Below are 16,346 nucleotides of genomic sequence, written 5' to 3'. Positions count from 1 at the left end.
AGGGATCCTTGTGACTGGGGAGAGGGGGACTTAGACGTGGTGATGACAACAGAATAAGCAGAAGGGGCAATACTGCGGGTGACAGGGTACGGTGGGGACAGGAAGGAGTGAAATGAGGACTGGGCATGTGTTTGGAGTAATCATCCAAAGTGAAATGTGCATGAGAAAAGCCCTATGAAACCTTACTTTGTAAGTTAATTTAAAAAGTGAAAATAGATATTTTTCAGTGTTGATTGTCACTGAAACTGGAGTCTTCCAAGAGACCATGCTAGGCAAGGGGAGTCATTATTCATATTATGAGAAATATGAGACATAGTATGTCTCACATTTATATCTGTATAGTAGTATAGAAATGTGAGGGTTGGAATTAGGTACTACTTACATCACCACATTTCTTCATAGTATTCTTTTTACTACATTGACTTAAACACATTGGGGTGATGGGTGAGTGGGCGATGGAAGAAGCCAGAAGGGAAACTAGGAAGATTGTGCTATTTGGCCATTTCACTCGCATACTCTTAGGAAAGAAAATCTCGTCGGCTTACAGCAAACTTCACAGCAAGGAAAATAAATGTTAACCAAAACATTAACAGCTGCCATTTGCAGAGAGCCATGCATGGTAGGCACTGTGTACATCATCACAGCTAACTCCCCTGGGTTCCCACACTCCCCAGATAGTGGAACTTTGTTCTTTAACTCCCCATTTTGAGTCCTGTAGTAGAAGCAATATAGAGGGATTCCATTTGCTTTGCAACTGAAGACATAAAAAAAAAAGGATCCCTTCACCTTTGACCTGAAGCTACTTGGTACTTTCAGATGGTGAAATGGGGCCAGAGAGTTGTCCCAGCAGTAAAGGTTTCTACAGTCAGGTCAACCTTAGTTTCATCCCTAGGATCCATATATCGTGGAAGGAGAGAACCGATTCTCCAAAGCTGTTCTCTGACTTCCAGATGTGATCGGTTGTGTCCACACACATACTAACACACCCACCCCACACTGAACAAATCAGTGAAACAAAATAAAAGTTAAGAAGCTGGTGAATAGGTTGTCCCTAATGGCAGAGGTAAACACTGTCCTGCCTGCCCTTCCCTGGCAAAGCTGGGCATAAAGGACTTGCTTGCTTCTTGGTATTACGACTACAGGTGCCTTCCTTCTGCTTCTACAGCTAGAGCTGGGAAGTTGAGACTGTTCCTACCTAACCCAGTCTAATCCTCTTCTGGGTCCCACCCAGCTTTTGTATTCATTCAGAGGCCACACTAACCTCTTACATAGTGCACATATGGTATCCGTGTTACCCTGTCCCAAGGGAGCACAGTGGCTGGCTCTGCTAATACAAGCACCTTGAAATTCCTGTAAACATTGCTCACTGTTTTAAGGAGAATTGTAGGTAGGGGAGTAAGGTTGGGGGGAGACAGGTACATCTGAAATGCTTCTGAATAGAGCAATAGCAAAACAAACAAAGACCCGACATAGATAGGAGTCCCAAATATACCACAGATGTTTTGTTGGAGACCCTGATCTCCCTTATGGATGGTTGGAGACTCAGAGTCACCGTCCTTTAAGCAAAGAACTCATCAGCTCTATTTTTAAAGGCCCTCAGGGGGAGGTGCTTGCCACCGGCGATACTTCCTGGACACTTCCTCTTTATGGGATGCTTCTATCCTGATGTTCTCCCTCTCGGCTTTTTTCTTTTCTCCCGAACTTTGCTCGTGTTTGTGGTATTTAGACATGCTGCTTTCTCCCCTCCGTGTGTGTCCTAGGATTTGATCTAATTGTCCTGCTGTTCAAGTGTCACTTGGCATTATTACTGGGATGATGAATGGGACCCAGGTCACAGTTCAGCAAGAAGGCATCTGCTTGCTTGCAGAGCGTAGTGGGAGCACTTCGAAGTGAGCTTTAGTGAAGGCTTGGAAAGCACTTGCCAGAGGAGGCAGTGCTGTTTCTGTTCTTCTTCCTTGGGGTACAGAAAATGAGTGAGCAGAAGACAGGAGAGCCTTTCCAGAAAGTTCCCTGTTTGGGGTGTCTTTCTAAAGTAGGGGGGAAGATGAGGGTATGTGTGCTGCTGTGTGATCACAAAGTGATAAGAAAATGGCAGCTTGTGAATGGATACTAACCATTTGCCTGTTTTGTGCAGACATCACTGAGAAAGTTTCCACTCTGCTGGCAAAGCCTCTCACCCTCTGCTGTCCCGTGGCCTCGGGTTACTGTGTCTTCGCAGGCTCAAATTCTCTTACTGGATTCTCTTAAGTTGACAGTTCTTCCGCTTAGCCGTGGGGTCAGAAGCCCCAACTGGTGAAAGCCTACAATTGCTTCCGCCCTGGAGACAAGTGGGACAAAGGTTGCATTGTTCTCTTTGCCCTCTTGAGTAGGCAAGAGTCTTCTCCATCGAATCTTGACACCCAAGGAGGCTGAATCCAGGGTTCATGGTGATTCGCCTTCTTTCCTGTCCCCGTTATGTGCCTTTCTGTCCTGAAGCCATCAAAGCTGTTTGGGCGACTCGGGGACTGCCTACCCCACCCGCTGCTGGTCACAGAGTGGAAGTTGGCAGGGAAGAAGGAAACGCAAGTCAAGAAGCTCATTTTAGTCCTGCAGCCCGGGTTTCTTTGTGGATCCCTGGGCAGATGTCATGCGCTGGCTCCTGGGATTTCTTGATCGAGGACTAAAAATATCCAAGGCAAGTAGAACGCGGTGCTACCCAAGACTGGCAGCAGAAGCGGCTCTTAGGTGGGTGGGGATCCCGCCAGTGGCTTCTTCCAGCATGCAGGAGCCCGGGAGTCCCCAGGCAGGGAGCAGCCAGGCAGCAGGATTCCCCCCGGCTGCCTTCCAAGAACCCCGCTGAGCCCCCGCTGCTCCCAGGGGCACAACCTTGTAGGCTTCACGCCCCAGCTCTTGAGAGCAAGCTCGGTACCCCTCTCTGAGCATGCGCGGCCCTCTCCCCGCCTCTCCGCCCCCCCATTGCCCCCTCCCCGCCGGCCTTTTGCGCCTTCTCTTTCATTAAACAAACCAGAGATCCCAAACCCCAAAACCAGGACCCGAAGGCGAGAGGAGGCAGCAGAGCTCGGGATGGTCGCTGAGGGGGATCTGTGATCCCGCGCACCCCAGTCTCCTGCGCGCGCGCGCGAACACACACACACACACACACACACACACACACACACACACACACACACGCACACACACGCACACATACACCACACAAACACACACTTGCACACGCCCGCGCCGCGCGCTCGCCCGCTCGCTCTCCCACGCAGGCGGAATGCAGCAGCGCCGGGGGGAGCTTTTCTGCAGCCGCTGCCTGAATGCACCGCGCTGCCCGCAGCCGGGCCGCCCAATAGGGCGCAAGGGAGGAAGCTTAGGCCACCTGAGGTGAGTGTGGCGCCTGCAGCACCCGGGACAGCTGAGCCTGGACAGCTGGGTAGAAGAGGCAGGTTTCGGACCCGATGACACCGTGCAGGTGGCCCACGCCTGGTTTGCGGGTTTCGAGGTGCACACCAAGGATAGCGCCCTGGTTATTTAGGGGAGGAAAGGGCGATTCCAGGGAGGGTCGTTCCCTGCGAGGTGCCAAATGGAACCAGAAGCTACCCTGTCCAGGCTCGTAAACTTTCCTCTCCTGTCATTTGGCAAACGTGGAGACAAAGGGGGCGTGGAGGCGCTCTCTCTGTCCGGTTCCGCCCTTCAGACTGCATTCTGGGCTGGGATGCCCAGAGGCATCGCGGGGGTGGGAGTGGGGGTCCGGAGCCTCGCAGGTAGTTGGTGCCCAAGCCGCCCACCCAACAGGGGTTGAGCCTTCTCAGCCTCTCTAGCTGTAAGCATTGCCTTTGATTTGCTTCAGGCGTGGGCACCTGCGGGAGGTTCTCTTTCCTGAGCTCCAGGCACATAGTAAAGGTATCACCTGGAGAATTGGGATAACCATGGGCTTTCTCGTCCACACCAGTGACAAGAGTTTCTAGGGGGAGGCTTGGGTCATTGCTGGATGAATGATGAGTTACTGAAAGGCTTGGCATAATCACCTCCTAGAAACGCAAGGCCCCAGGGTATCTGCTTGGGGAGGGGGTGTCGAGGGGAGGAGGTCGCTCTCCACACACACCATGCAGCAGCTCTAGGGACTGGACTGAGACAGCTGTGGTGGCCGCGGTGTCAAGCGAATCTGGGAATTTATTTTTGCTCTGAATTTGATGGCACACACGTGTGGAGTATGTGTAGGATTCGGGGCTGTTTGTCTTTGTGGGCTTCTCGTTTTTGCTTTCAACCTTCTCTGGGCGATGCTTTGCCACCAACCACCTGGTTTTCCGGTTGGTGGACTGGCACGGCTGTATTTCTCTTCTGCACCGGGGAAAAGGTCCTGAGCAAGGAATTTCCTTTTTAAAAAGCCAGTCCCCGGTGAGGCAAGCTCGCCTCGCGGAGAGAGCAAAGGGCCCCCTGCACCCAGGGAAAGCCTGGAATCTAATGACCCTTTGAGGTAGCCAACACTGGGTCAGCAGGTGAAGCCGGGACAAAGAAGAATAGAGAGGAATAGCAGAGGGGCAAGTCAGAGGTGTGGAGGAAAGGAGTTGCAGCAGGATGACGTCCAGTGCCCGGCGCTGTGAAGCTTTCACTCAATTCACCTCCTTTCTGGGACTGTGGTTGGCAGTTCTAGCTCATGGAATGGGATCTGGGGATGCCCTCGGTGTCATATCTGGAATACAGAAGACTAGGTTGTTCCCAGGCTTGTCTTTGTCATAATCACAAGTTTGTTCTTTTTAGGTAGAGAAAGTGTGTGGATTGAAGTTTCTTCATCCTGCGGTATTTGTGTCAAAAAGGTGGGGTGGATGCCCGTGGGTACAGTCGGTTTTGTCTTTTCTGGAAGCCAGAGTCTGGAGTTTGTAAGGGAGGACTAGCTGGTGCTGACAAAGAATGCTGGGATCTAGTACCAGTGAGTGGGTGATAGTAGAGACGGTCTTTCTCACGTCCAGATGGCAAGTGGAGGCCACCTCTCTGTGCTGATCCCAACGTGGAGCAGTTTTGCTTTGAAAACTTTGGGGCTTTGAAATGGGAGAGAACTGTAGCCTATGTGAGCTTCACAGAGAAAGTTCCCAGGTGATACTTTGTCTCATAAGCTTATGAGAGCAGGGGAGGTTTGGAAGAAGAAAGGAAAATGGGGGTGGGGGCATTGAGAAAAGGGAAACACAGGATTAAAACAGCCAGGTTTTATGACTGTTAAAAGGGTGTTCAGTGAGAGAGAAATCTCAAAGTGTTTTTTATCTTTGTCCCTTTTCAAATAACGGGGAAAGAAAATGCCTTCCCAGACATGCTTTCCAGTTGAAATTGGCAGAGTTTTAAAATGACTGTCAGCCTATGCCCTCCCATCCCCCCCCCTTTTTTTTTAACTTCAGGGTGACAGTCTCATCATTATTCTCAAAAATCTTGGCAAGAAAAGATGAACTTCCCCTTCTTACTAGGGTTCTTCATCTACTCTCCTCTGGTCCCCTCCCTCTTCCTTCATTTGCAACATCACTTTATTTTGACGACACGCGGATTCTACTGATGGGTGCTTACCAACCTGCATTTAGTACCAGAAGCTGTATAAAAATATATAACGTAGTTCTGGCCCTCTGAGTGTTTACATGAAGCAGCCAGAGTGCGATGCCTACGCACTACACTCTACTCCCACCCTCCGGATTCTCTCAACATTTATGAAACATGCATCAGTACTTGTTGCTGAAGCCGGGAAGGAACAAAATTAAACAAACAAAACACAAGAAAGCAAAAGCTGGTTCGAACCTTTAAGGTTAGTGTATAACTAACTTATTGGTACAGTAGTAACAGCGTACAATCAAGTCAGCAATTTGCTTTCCTTCTCATGGGAAATTTAGGTGATCCTTGGGATATTTTTGAAAAAAAAAGTCTCTACAGGGAGGGGAAGATTGAAAGGTCATTCCAGGCAGAGGAGATGTGTGACTGCTTGATATAAATTGGTTAACTGTAAGTCATCCCGTGTACTAGAGCCTTACGGGAAAGAATAGCGTGTGGGTGACACTAATTAACCACTGATGCTATGGGGTGAGCGTTTGCACAGAGATATGGCCAGGATGCTATAACATCAGCAAGGGAGAGTTTCCAGCAAAGGGAAGGTGGGAAGAGCAAAAGGCTTCTTAGGGAGTTTGACGTGAGATGTGTCTTGAGCAATGGCATGAAGAAGAGAAAGACTTTCCACGCAGAGAGAGTATGCAAGTCCCAGAAGGAGCTTTGTGGGACTGCAGTAAGAGATGCAGGGTCTCATCTCCTTGGAATGGAATAACAGCACGTCACAGAAATAAGCCAGAATCACCTATGACTGGAACCCCCGCCCACCCAGCCACAAGCAAAAGAGCTTCAATTTTGTTTAAAAGCCGGGAAGCCTTTGAAGGTTGGGAAAGTTTGAGACGTGATCAGATGTGCATTAGAGAGTGATGATGACCATGACCACAGCGTGGAGGATGGATTGGGGATGGTGAGCTGCAGGCCTGGAGCTTACTGTGGGAATGTAAGTGTGGAATGACAGGGACGGTGAAGTAGGGGTGGGGAGGAGATGTATCTGGGAAACAAGAGGTGGGAGTAAAAGCTGCTACTCTTCCTTATTCTGCTCATCAGCCCCCACCCCCTCCGTATTCACAGCTGGCTTCTGTTTCCTGCTTTTTGAGGGCAGGACAGTCACTGCTGTATCTTCAGCATTCAGACCAGGACTTCTGTAAAGCAGCATTGCAATACACACTCACTGAATGGGTGACTGAATAAGGGAATGAGAGGTTCAATCACCAAGGGATGACTCTGCATTAGGAAGATGGGAGCTAAGTCGTGCCCTCTGCTTCTCTGAGGGTTCACTCTTGGAGGCGAGAGACAAAAATGTTCTAGGGGGACCGCAGATTAAAACAAGAACACATTTTCTCAGCTTGATCTGTGAAGGAATGCTAATTCTTCACAGAGTCACTGTGAACAGCATTGAGCCATCATTTTAAAACAGGTATTGAAGAAATTAGATGACCAGCAAATCTTGGAGGCAGTGAAAATAACACACACTGCATGTCAGACCCCTTCCCCTTGCTTGTCAAAATATCCTTATTTAGTGAATTTACCGAAAACTTTATAAGTAAGTTGGAACTCAAGGGTCTGAAGCTTCAGGGTCTCATTTGAGAGCTCATGGCATCTTGACATCCTTGGATCTTAGCCAGACACCCACAGAACAACTTGGGGGAGGGTCTGTGTATCTTGTTGATCCAAGTCCACACATCTGGAGTTACAATATGAAGGTCCCAGTAGGAGACATCAGCATGAAGCAAAAGGAGAATTTGTTCTCAGACTGACCACAGTGCTGAAGGAAAAGCACATTCCAGACAGCACCGTGTATTTGATGATTCGCAGCTGTACAGGTGATGGCAAAGGAGGGAGGAAAAGATTAGTCAGGGAAGGTAAATGGATTCCGTTTTGCAGAAGTGGATTTGGGCATTTCTCTGGATCATCTTTGAAAGTACTGTAACGTCATAATAAATGTCAAGTCTTCTTGCACTAAGGGGGAGGGTAGAAAAGGAGTCTATCAGTCCAGAGTTGAAATCTCAGCACTTGATCACAGGTAGGGATAAAGGAGAGAATCGAGCTCCAGTATGGGAGGTAGGAATGGGCTTTACAGGCAAGGTAGGAGAGTTCTGGTATGGATGCAAAATGTCTAGGGGAAGTGTGAGAGGGATGGTTAGACTCCAGAGATGTGCCTTGGGTCAGGCCTTGTCTCAGGACCCACACAGGGAATCTGATTTGCAGTGTGCGTGAGTCCTCGACTCCGAGACAGGTCTTAACAGCTTTGCTGTGAGATAACAAGCTGGTCAGTATCAGAACAAGCTCTCACAGCTACTGGGGTTATCGGTTATCCTTTAGTCTGTGTCCCTTTATTGAAAGTGCCAATGACCAGGGTGGCTTTAAATGAGGAGGGATGCCAGCATAGAAAGTAGAGAACCGCAGACAGACACTGAGCAGACCTCCCTGGTGACAGTCGGAAAGGCAGCTTTGTACGACAGTGTGCTCAGAAGCCATATTTCAGAGTCCGGAGGGGAGTGGAGGAGAGCATCCAGGCATGTGCATCTATCCGTCATTTGTGAAGTCTGGCAGGGGAGAGTTATGGGACCACTGGGGAAGGTGCAGTGAGCTTGCAGCAAGTTCTTATCAAGGAGGAGCAGATGGAAAGAGGTAGTGCTCGAGAACAAAAGGTGCAGGGGAGGGGAGCAGAGAGCAGGGGAGCAGGGGAGGAGAGCATGGGACAGGGGAGGGGAGCAGACACCAGGGGAGGGGAGCAGAGAGCACAGGAGTAGGGGAGGAGAGCAGGTGAGGGGAGCAGAGAGCAGGGGAGCAGGGGACCAGGGGAGGGGAGCAGAGAGCAGGGGAGCAGGGGACCAGGGGAGGAGAGCAGGGGAGCAGGGGAGCAGGGGAGCAGGAGAAGAGAGCAGGGGAGCAGGAGGAGAGGAGGGAGCAGGGGAGCAGGAGGAGAGCAGGGGAGCAGGGGAGGAGAGCAGAGAGCAGGGGAGGAGAGCAGGGGAGCAGGGGAGGAGAGCAGGGGAGGAGAGCAGGGAGCAGGGGAGGAGAGCAGGGAGCAGGGGAGGAGAGCAGGGAGTAGGGGAGGAGAGCAGGGGAGCAGGAGGAGAGCAGGGAGCAGGAGGAGAGCAGGGGAACAGGAGGAGAGCAGGGGAACAGGAGGAGAGCAGGGGAACAGGAGGAGAGCAGGGGAGCAGGGGAGGAGAGCAGGGAGCAGGGGAGCAGGAGAGGAGAGCATGGGAGCAGGAGGAGAGCAGGGGAGCAGGGGAGGAGAGCACAGGAGCAGGAGAGGAGAGCAGGGGAGCAGGGTAACAGGAGAGCAGGGCAGGGGGGAGCAGGAGGAGAGCAGAGAGCAGGGGAGCGGGGCAGGGGGGGAGCAGGAGAAGAGCAGGAGAGCAGAAGGAAAGGAAGCCTGATCTCAAGAATGTGGCCAGGACAAGGACAGACACAGGGTCCTGCCCCTACTAAACCATAGGTGTTTCCTGAAGCCCTGGGCGTCATGGTCTTGAGTGTCCCACCTGATGGTGTCTCCGGATCTGCCGGCTGGTGAACCCTGTTTATGGACAACATGACTGAAAGCACAGAAGCCAGCCTGAGATGGCTGCTGCCTGTGTGCGACCCGAATTCACACCCAACAGACAAGCAAAAAAAAAAAAAAAAAAAACTGAGTTAACTGGATTCTTTGTTTTAAAAAAGTAGATGCTGGGGGACCAGTTTCTTTCTTTTAAAAAGTTACTATTATCATTATCGAGAAAGTGTGTGTGAGTGTGTGAGAGAGAGAAAGAGCAGGAAAGGCAGGGAGGGAGGGAGAGAGAGATGGGGGAAGGGCACACATGCCAGTGCCCATATGAAGAGAGTAGAGGACAAGGGACCCAGGGATCCACTCTCTTCTCCCACCCTGTGGGTTCTCAGATTGTCAAGCTTGGCGGCAAACGCTGCTGAGCCACCACCAGTCCTCAACTGAACTCGTAATTCTGCCTCTGCCACTTACAAACTTGGTGTGATTGAGCACTTAGTCCATGTCTCTGTGCCCTTAATTCCTGCTGCACTTAAGAATTGCAGGGGGTGGATGTGAGGGCCACCTAGCCATGACATCTGTCATCCCATTGATAGTCAGGGTTGACTTCAATGATCTGGCTGGCTAAGCAGGGGGACCCTTTTCTCCCTCAAGGGTATATGAGTAGCTGCGCTTGCCTACTAGAATCTCCTCACAAGCTCTCCAGAACCACAAGGAACCTATCCGGAAGGACTTTGTGGATTAGATGAGTTATTTGTTCATCTTGTTGCAACGTCTCATGCATGAAAGTAGTGAGGTAAAAACATATAGCTCATGTCTGCTTTGGTGTCACTAAAAATTCTTTTGTTCCTTACGAGTAACTGATTGTAATCCCAACTTTCTGGGTGCAGGAATTACATCAATAGACACAAACATGACCGCAGCAGGCCATCTAGGCTGCCATAGCCTAGGTGGGGCTGACTCTGCTGGGGGTGGCTGCCAGTGGCTTTCCCTAGGTGTCTGCTTCCCACAGCTGAGGGAGAAAATAAGAGTGTGCCCGTCTAGTCCCGCCTCTGTACACTTCAGCCTTGCAGACATTGCACAATGGGAACCTAACTGTTTAGCAAAATGTTCTCAGGGTCATGATTGCATGCCTTAATTATAGCCCTGCATGGGTTACTGAGAAATAGAAACTCTAGACATCCCACATGTGAGGTTTACAACCTTCCCTAGCAAACTCTCTACTTTCTTCATGGGAAAGTTTGTGCTGTGTCCTAAAGCAGAATCCCCGGTGGGTAAGGAGGTCCTGTTTCTAGCCACTTAGCAGCAGCATAGTGGATAGAACTCAGGGTTGATGGATCATCCCCTTCCATATAATGTGTATGTATATGCATATGCACACATCTATGTGTATGCATCCACCCATCCTATTGGTTTCATAAGCGCTAAACTCCTCACAGTCCCCACAGCGAGAGATTTCTTTTTCACCTTCAAGTTTCTGGCTGTGATGATCCCTCTTTCTGGAGTTCCATTCTTAGGCTGGCCAGCTCATAGTTACTGTTCAATAAACGTCTTGCATGGCAAGCATAAATGAATGATTCTTCTCCTCTTTGAGTCATTGATGGTGTCCTAAACAATGCAGCTTTTTTATTTTTTAAATAGCCTTAGAATTTGCAAGTGTATTGAGTCACATAGTGAGTTATCTCATCAGGCTTCCACTTGAAATGTGGTTAGGACTGAGGAACCAAATGAGGGCAAAGATTTTCTTGAGACTACAAAGTACTGTAGGTGAGAGGCAGGGGACTGGAGGCTGAGGTCCTCCCTGGATTTCTGCCCCTGACCCTATCCAGTGTGGAAATTAGATGATATGTAGGATGCAGGGCTGTGTAAGCAGTGTTAGCTCCTGTCTGTACTTACCTTTTACATACTTTGATCACTATGGGGTTTTTGTATTAAGAACGAATTTAGAAATACTGCTCTAAGACACTGTTTATTTTGGTTGTTGAGGTTTCCTATTTTTGGAACTCTGAATTTTTTTTACCTCATGCCAATGCCTCATCATGTGCTCTTTTCACAAAGTATAGTAAAGATTTGTCACCAGCCTTTCTACTCTGCCATTGGGACGCAATGAAACCAAGGAAAGCAAATGCTTATGTTGAAAGGCATGGACAGAAACTTCATCCAGCATAGTGACAACTGCTAACAAACATTCATGCCCTGGCTGGTCTGCTCACCAGTAAACATTGCATTTATCACTTAATGTAAAGCCAAAGAGCTAACGAGGTAGCTGAGGAAATGCTCTGTCTACCTGTTATTTGCTCATCTCTCTCTCTCAGGGCTGGAGGGAATTGCAAGGATTGTCTAGACAGGTCCTTTAGTTTACAAATTTATTCATCTACTTTTTGTCTGTTTTTCTAATTTTGAGGTATTTGAACACTCAAGCCAGGAAATGGGAGAAAATTGCCACACCTGTCAACTTGGCTGGCGTTGGAGTGCAGCACTGTGGCCTGTATGAGAATTGAGGTCAGCGAGCACAATAGCAGAAACTGACCATTCCTGAATTTAGAAAAGGGAGAAAGAGCATGAATGGAAAAGAGAAAGAGCTAACGGAGGAGACGTTGGAGCATCCTAGATAGCTTACACATGCTCCTCCAGGCTACCTGCAGGACCTTTTGTGAATGATCATCACAGGTTCACAGCACACTGGTGACTAGTTACTGACATCTTCCCTTGCCAGCTGAGCAAATCAAGCTGCGGAAAGTTGAGCTGGCTTACTCAGCTGCCTAAGACAGAGTTAGACTCATACCCAAGAATGAATTCAAGTTTGCATCCAAAGTCAGTGCACATCCCACTGTTCCTTTTGGTGCCCAAGACTTGGGATTTCAGATAATCCTTATCCTTTTCGCTCTCTGGAAAAGCTTAGGGGATGAAGTCAACTCTACACCCTTGCCCACATTCCTTCGTCTATAGCAAATTTACCTTTCTCCTTCATCAGTGACAACCTGGGGCAGAGACACGTAAGAAATACATGCTCTCTTTGTGTGACTAGTAAATGCTGACGTGACTTGAAAGCACAGAGCTCAGATCGCCTCTGCTGTGTTAGAAATGGCCATTTATTTCAGTGCTGTCGTATCAAGTGTTCTAAAACATTCTCACAGGCAGTCTGAGGAAAAGTTGGCTGACTGTGCTGATGGGAGCAACTCTGCTACAAGGAGATGGAATGTCTTTGCATGGCTGGTGGGTGAGGGTTTCTGGGGTGCCTTGTTAATTGAGGTTTTTGGTAAGAAGCACAGAGCAAGGCCCCATCATCAACATATGAATTCAATGAAACATATAGTCAAGTGCAATAAGACACAATTAGCCAGACCGGTCTGGTGGAGAGCACCGATGCTCTGCTTAGCATCACTACAAGTCAAGCTCACGTGATCATCATTTCTATCTCTCAGCCTTGCTTGCTGCCACTTCCAGGCAAGCCCATGCATTCACTTGCTCTAATAACCAGCCTACTCTCCTGAGGATCCCAGGAACTAAAAAGACAAAAAAGAAAAAAGATTTTCGATTCATACTTGTATTAACAGGGGAAGCCATCATCCCTGCAAAGAATATCTCTGGATTTTCTTCCCCCTGAACTATAAACGCAAGGCATGACTTCCAAGGCTTGAGAAAAATCTTTTAGGTTTAGTTATGTTTTGGTTTTGTGGTGTGATATATGGCATACGACACAGTTTCTTGTCAGGCTAATAAGAGTACTATATTTAATCAATTTGAAAACTAAGTCAGTCCTGTGTGTATTATGTTGCTATACAAAATGTGTGTGTAATAAGCAAAGAGAGCAGACATCCTTCCCATTTCAGTCACAATTTCTCAGAGAATCCACTGTGAACTCTTTCTTGCATATCCTGCCAATGTTTTTGGTCCATTAACATTTATATATTTTATCTTTTTTCTTAAACGGTGAGACTCTCCTTTGTATCTTGTTTCACCCTTTGGTTCTAGCTGACAGTTTCAAATAGAAGCAGCCTCTCTTGGCTAATAAACATTTGCTGAATGTTGCAATTGGATGAGCAGGCTAAAGGCTGCCTTCCATTTCAGGGCAGATGAAGACTAGCAAATGCATGTCTTCTGAGCCTCTCATAGAAGACACGTATTAAACCGAGGACCTTCCAGGAGTTCACATCCTAGCAACAAGGTATAGTAATGAGGTCACTAAATTTGAACTTAATCCATGGCAACAGCTGTCAGTTCTCCTTGATTCACAGAATTGCTGGAAGGCATTGTCCATTTCAATTGTGTTTTTCCAAACGAAGAAGCTGATGTCCTTTGAGGTTAAGTGACTTATCCAGGGTTCCACCACTGGTGATTGGCAAGGCAGAGATAACAGACTGTTTTCTAGTCTGTTAAGCCAGGCCTAATTTCACTATACCTGGCTGCAGAACAACTCACCACGTCAAGACAGGGAAACTGTGGGGCTCAAATCACAAAAAGTAGCTTGTGAAATGAGTTGCTACCAAACTGAAACTCAGGTTTCATGTAAATGTCACTCAGGAGCCTCTGCAAAGATTGCCTTCTTGTTTTCCTCCACCCTAACCTGCCTTCCTCATCTCTGCTCCCCCATTCTCCTCCTAGAAGGCCCGAGGGTCTCATATTTGCATAATATTTTGAAGCCAGGCAACATTCTTAATGCGAAATGAGATGTTACCCAAGTTTCCTAGGGAAGGTATTCATCTGTGAACACATTACTAGGGATTTAGTTTTCAATTTGGCATCTTGCCAGCTTGAACCTTAAGAAATGAATTCTAAAATGAATGTGTTTTACCTGTCATCTTTAATCAAACAATTTGCTCCTCCTTATGCTTATCTGGAAAGTTTTGCTCATGATATGGCATGAATAAAGTCACGATTTCTAAACATGCTAAGTCTGTTTCCCTGCTCTGCTAGGCTAAGGGTCTCCTCTGTGCCACTCATTAGCTTTGTGGTGCTGGGCCAAACCCCTGCCTTTCTAAGCCTCAGATCTTTCGCATGTAGAATGCAGAAGCCTTAAAGGGCATGAGAAGATGGAGGGAATGACCGATACACGAAGACTCCGCTTTAAAAATGAAAGACTATCTCTCTTTCTGTGTGGTCCTGCTTCGGAGGAAATGCTTAGGACTTGATGTAAATATCTGCCTTTCTTAAACATAGGTTGACGTTGTTGATCTCTACCAGTTAAATACATGCACTAAGTCTCAATATTCTTTATTGTATTGGAGGATTACCCAGATGTACACGCACACATATGCTTGCAGAGACTCACAGAATCTGCAGGTGGGGTGATAAGAGTCAGAAAGCCACCCAGAGCTGAGGTCTCCTTTCACAGCACATGTGCAGGTTAGCCTCTCCTTCCCATCACCAGGACTCCATTGTCACCCATGTTGGTGCTCATAATGTATGTACATAAGATAGGAGGCATTTGTGTCTGGACTGTGGTTCTCTAGGATCCTGCGCACTCACAGGTAGAGATCCACCAGTAATGTGCTTTGAAAAAGAATCTGCATATTTCCAGTCCCTGCCTCAAACACCTGTCTACTGAAGGGCCGTCAGGTCGGCTTTCTCTGATAATGACCAAAATATTCAGCCTGCTACTCTTTAATTGATTTGATTTACTTCAGCAGGAACACTGAGAAATACCTTAACTTTCCATTCATGAATTTACTCGTTCATCTATTTGTGACCTGCCTCTCATTCTACAATATAAATATCATCAAAGGAGGGATTCTGTCTATTTTGTTCATTATCACATACTCTTAACCCAGAAGGCTTACTGAAATTTACTGGAAAAATGAATTAGAAGAAAAAAATCAGTAGCATTTTGAAAGTGGATTTACAATGCAATAACAATGTCCACATCCAGAAAGCAGAGAGTATGAACACATCTCCAAATGTGCAGAAGTTTCAGAGAGCCACAGTGGGCAAGGAACTCAACAGGGCATTGCCCATAGGACTAATCTGAATGAGCCCATTGACCTTTGCTTATCTTTATCTACTCTCTTGCCATTTTAGGTAGCCTTTCCTGCTGACCCATAATGTATGTTAGCTCCCACACAGAGAATCAATGGTGAAGCCTGTGTCTCCCCACATCCATGAGAACAGAATTTTCCAATTGGTTTGCCTTGTCCATTACCTACTTTGGATCTCTTTTATCTCTCGTTCTTACAAAACTCCATCAAAACCCCTTTCTCTTCTAACATATTTGTGTCCTTAAGATTATTCTTGCTGTTAGCAACATAGTAAGTTGTGGTACTTATTTTGATGTCTTTGTCTTAATTATGTGTCCCTTTTAGAATATCAACTTAAAGATGGGGCATCTGAATACCTATCTCTAGTCACTTTATGATCTCTAGATAAGGCCTTCCTCCAAAAGAAGCAATTATAGTCTTCTTCCCAAAACTTTTCTCTGAGATCCTCTTCCCCCACACATACACTTAGTCTTTTAAATTAACTCAGCACTCTTAGATGAAGGGATTTTTAACGCCTTCTGCCTATGATGTCCTGGCAGTATTCCTCCATGGCTATAGTGAATTCTTATGTTCCTATCATGATATTATCCCCTGTATTTCCACAACACTTTTGTTTAGAATTACTTGCAAGTGAAAAGCCACCTGAGCCATCATCTGCCCACTGTGACAGCACAAATGATGTCAAAGGTGTCTATTAGCATCATGTCAAATAAGTTGCCTTGTCACCAGTTTGTGAACATCTGTCCTCAATCCCTATTCTGCCTCATTGTGATGGCTCTTCTATGGAACATATCATTCCTTTATCAGCTCAAGTAGCCTCCATTGTCTTCCTACAATGATGCCATTTCAGGTTTCCCTCTCCCCATTGTAGTTCCAGGAATCCACACTCAGGTTTGAATCATGTGAGGCCTCAGCTTGTGCTTCTAAACAGTATGTGTTGTTTGGGGCTGTAGAAATGGTTCAGTAGTTAGATCACTTGTTGCTCTTTCAGAGGACGTAAGTTTGATTCCCAGCACCAATGGCTGGGAATGGCTCACAATACTCTGTAACTGCAGTTCCAGGTCATCAGATACCCTCTCTAGACACTAGACTGATATCAATTCACACATATGTGTGTATTCATAGACACATACCTCTAAATGAAAATAAACTAAGTATTTAAAACATGTGTTTAAGAGCACTTGTTTAAATTGTACCTGGTATATATGAACCTTGTCCCCAAATATGCCTGTGACTGTAGCTTGTCTAGCATACCCCTCCTTGTTCTGAGCAGAGGATCAGTCCCCCTTTCCTCTCGCCTGTTTTGATGACTATCA

At 47.3% G+C, this 16,346-nt stretch overlaps 1 protein-coding gene across 2 annotated transcripts in view; it reads left to right on the top strand.

Annotated features, from left to right (window-relative positions):
• Positions 1 to 2,989: 2,989 nt before the first annotated feature.
• Positions 2,990 to 16,346, top strand: part of Plppr1 (phospholipid phosphatase related 1) — a 268,437-nt gene continuing 255,080 nt past the window's right edge. For both annotated transcript variants that reach the window (XM_005078715.4, XM_021232288.2), the window contains exon 1: positions 2,990 to 3,369. The gene's annotated coding sequence lies outside the window, so the exon portion shown is untranslated. The remainder of the gene's footprint in view (positions 3,370 to 16,346) is intronic.

This window comes from Mesocricetus auratus, unplaced genomic scaffold, assembly GCF_017639785.1.
Source record: "Mesocricetus auratus isolate SY011 unplaced genomic scaffold, BCM_Maur_2.0 Super-Scaffold_6730, whole genome shotgun sequence".
Classification (NCBI taxonomy): Eukaryota; Metazoa; Chordata; class Mammalia; order Rodentia; family Cricetidae; genus Mesocricetus; species Mesocricetus auratus.
Note: the sequence above shows the minus strand (reverse complement) of the source record. Positions and strands in the feature narration are given on the sequence as shown.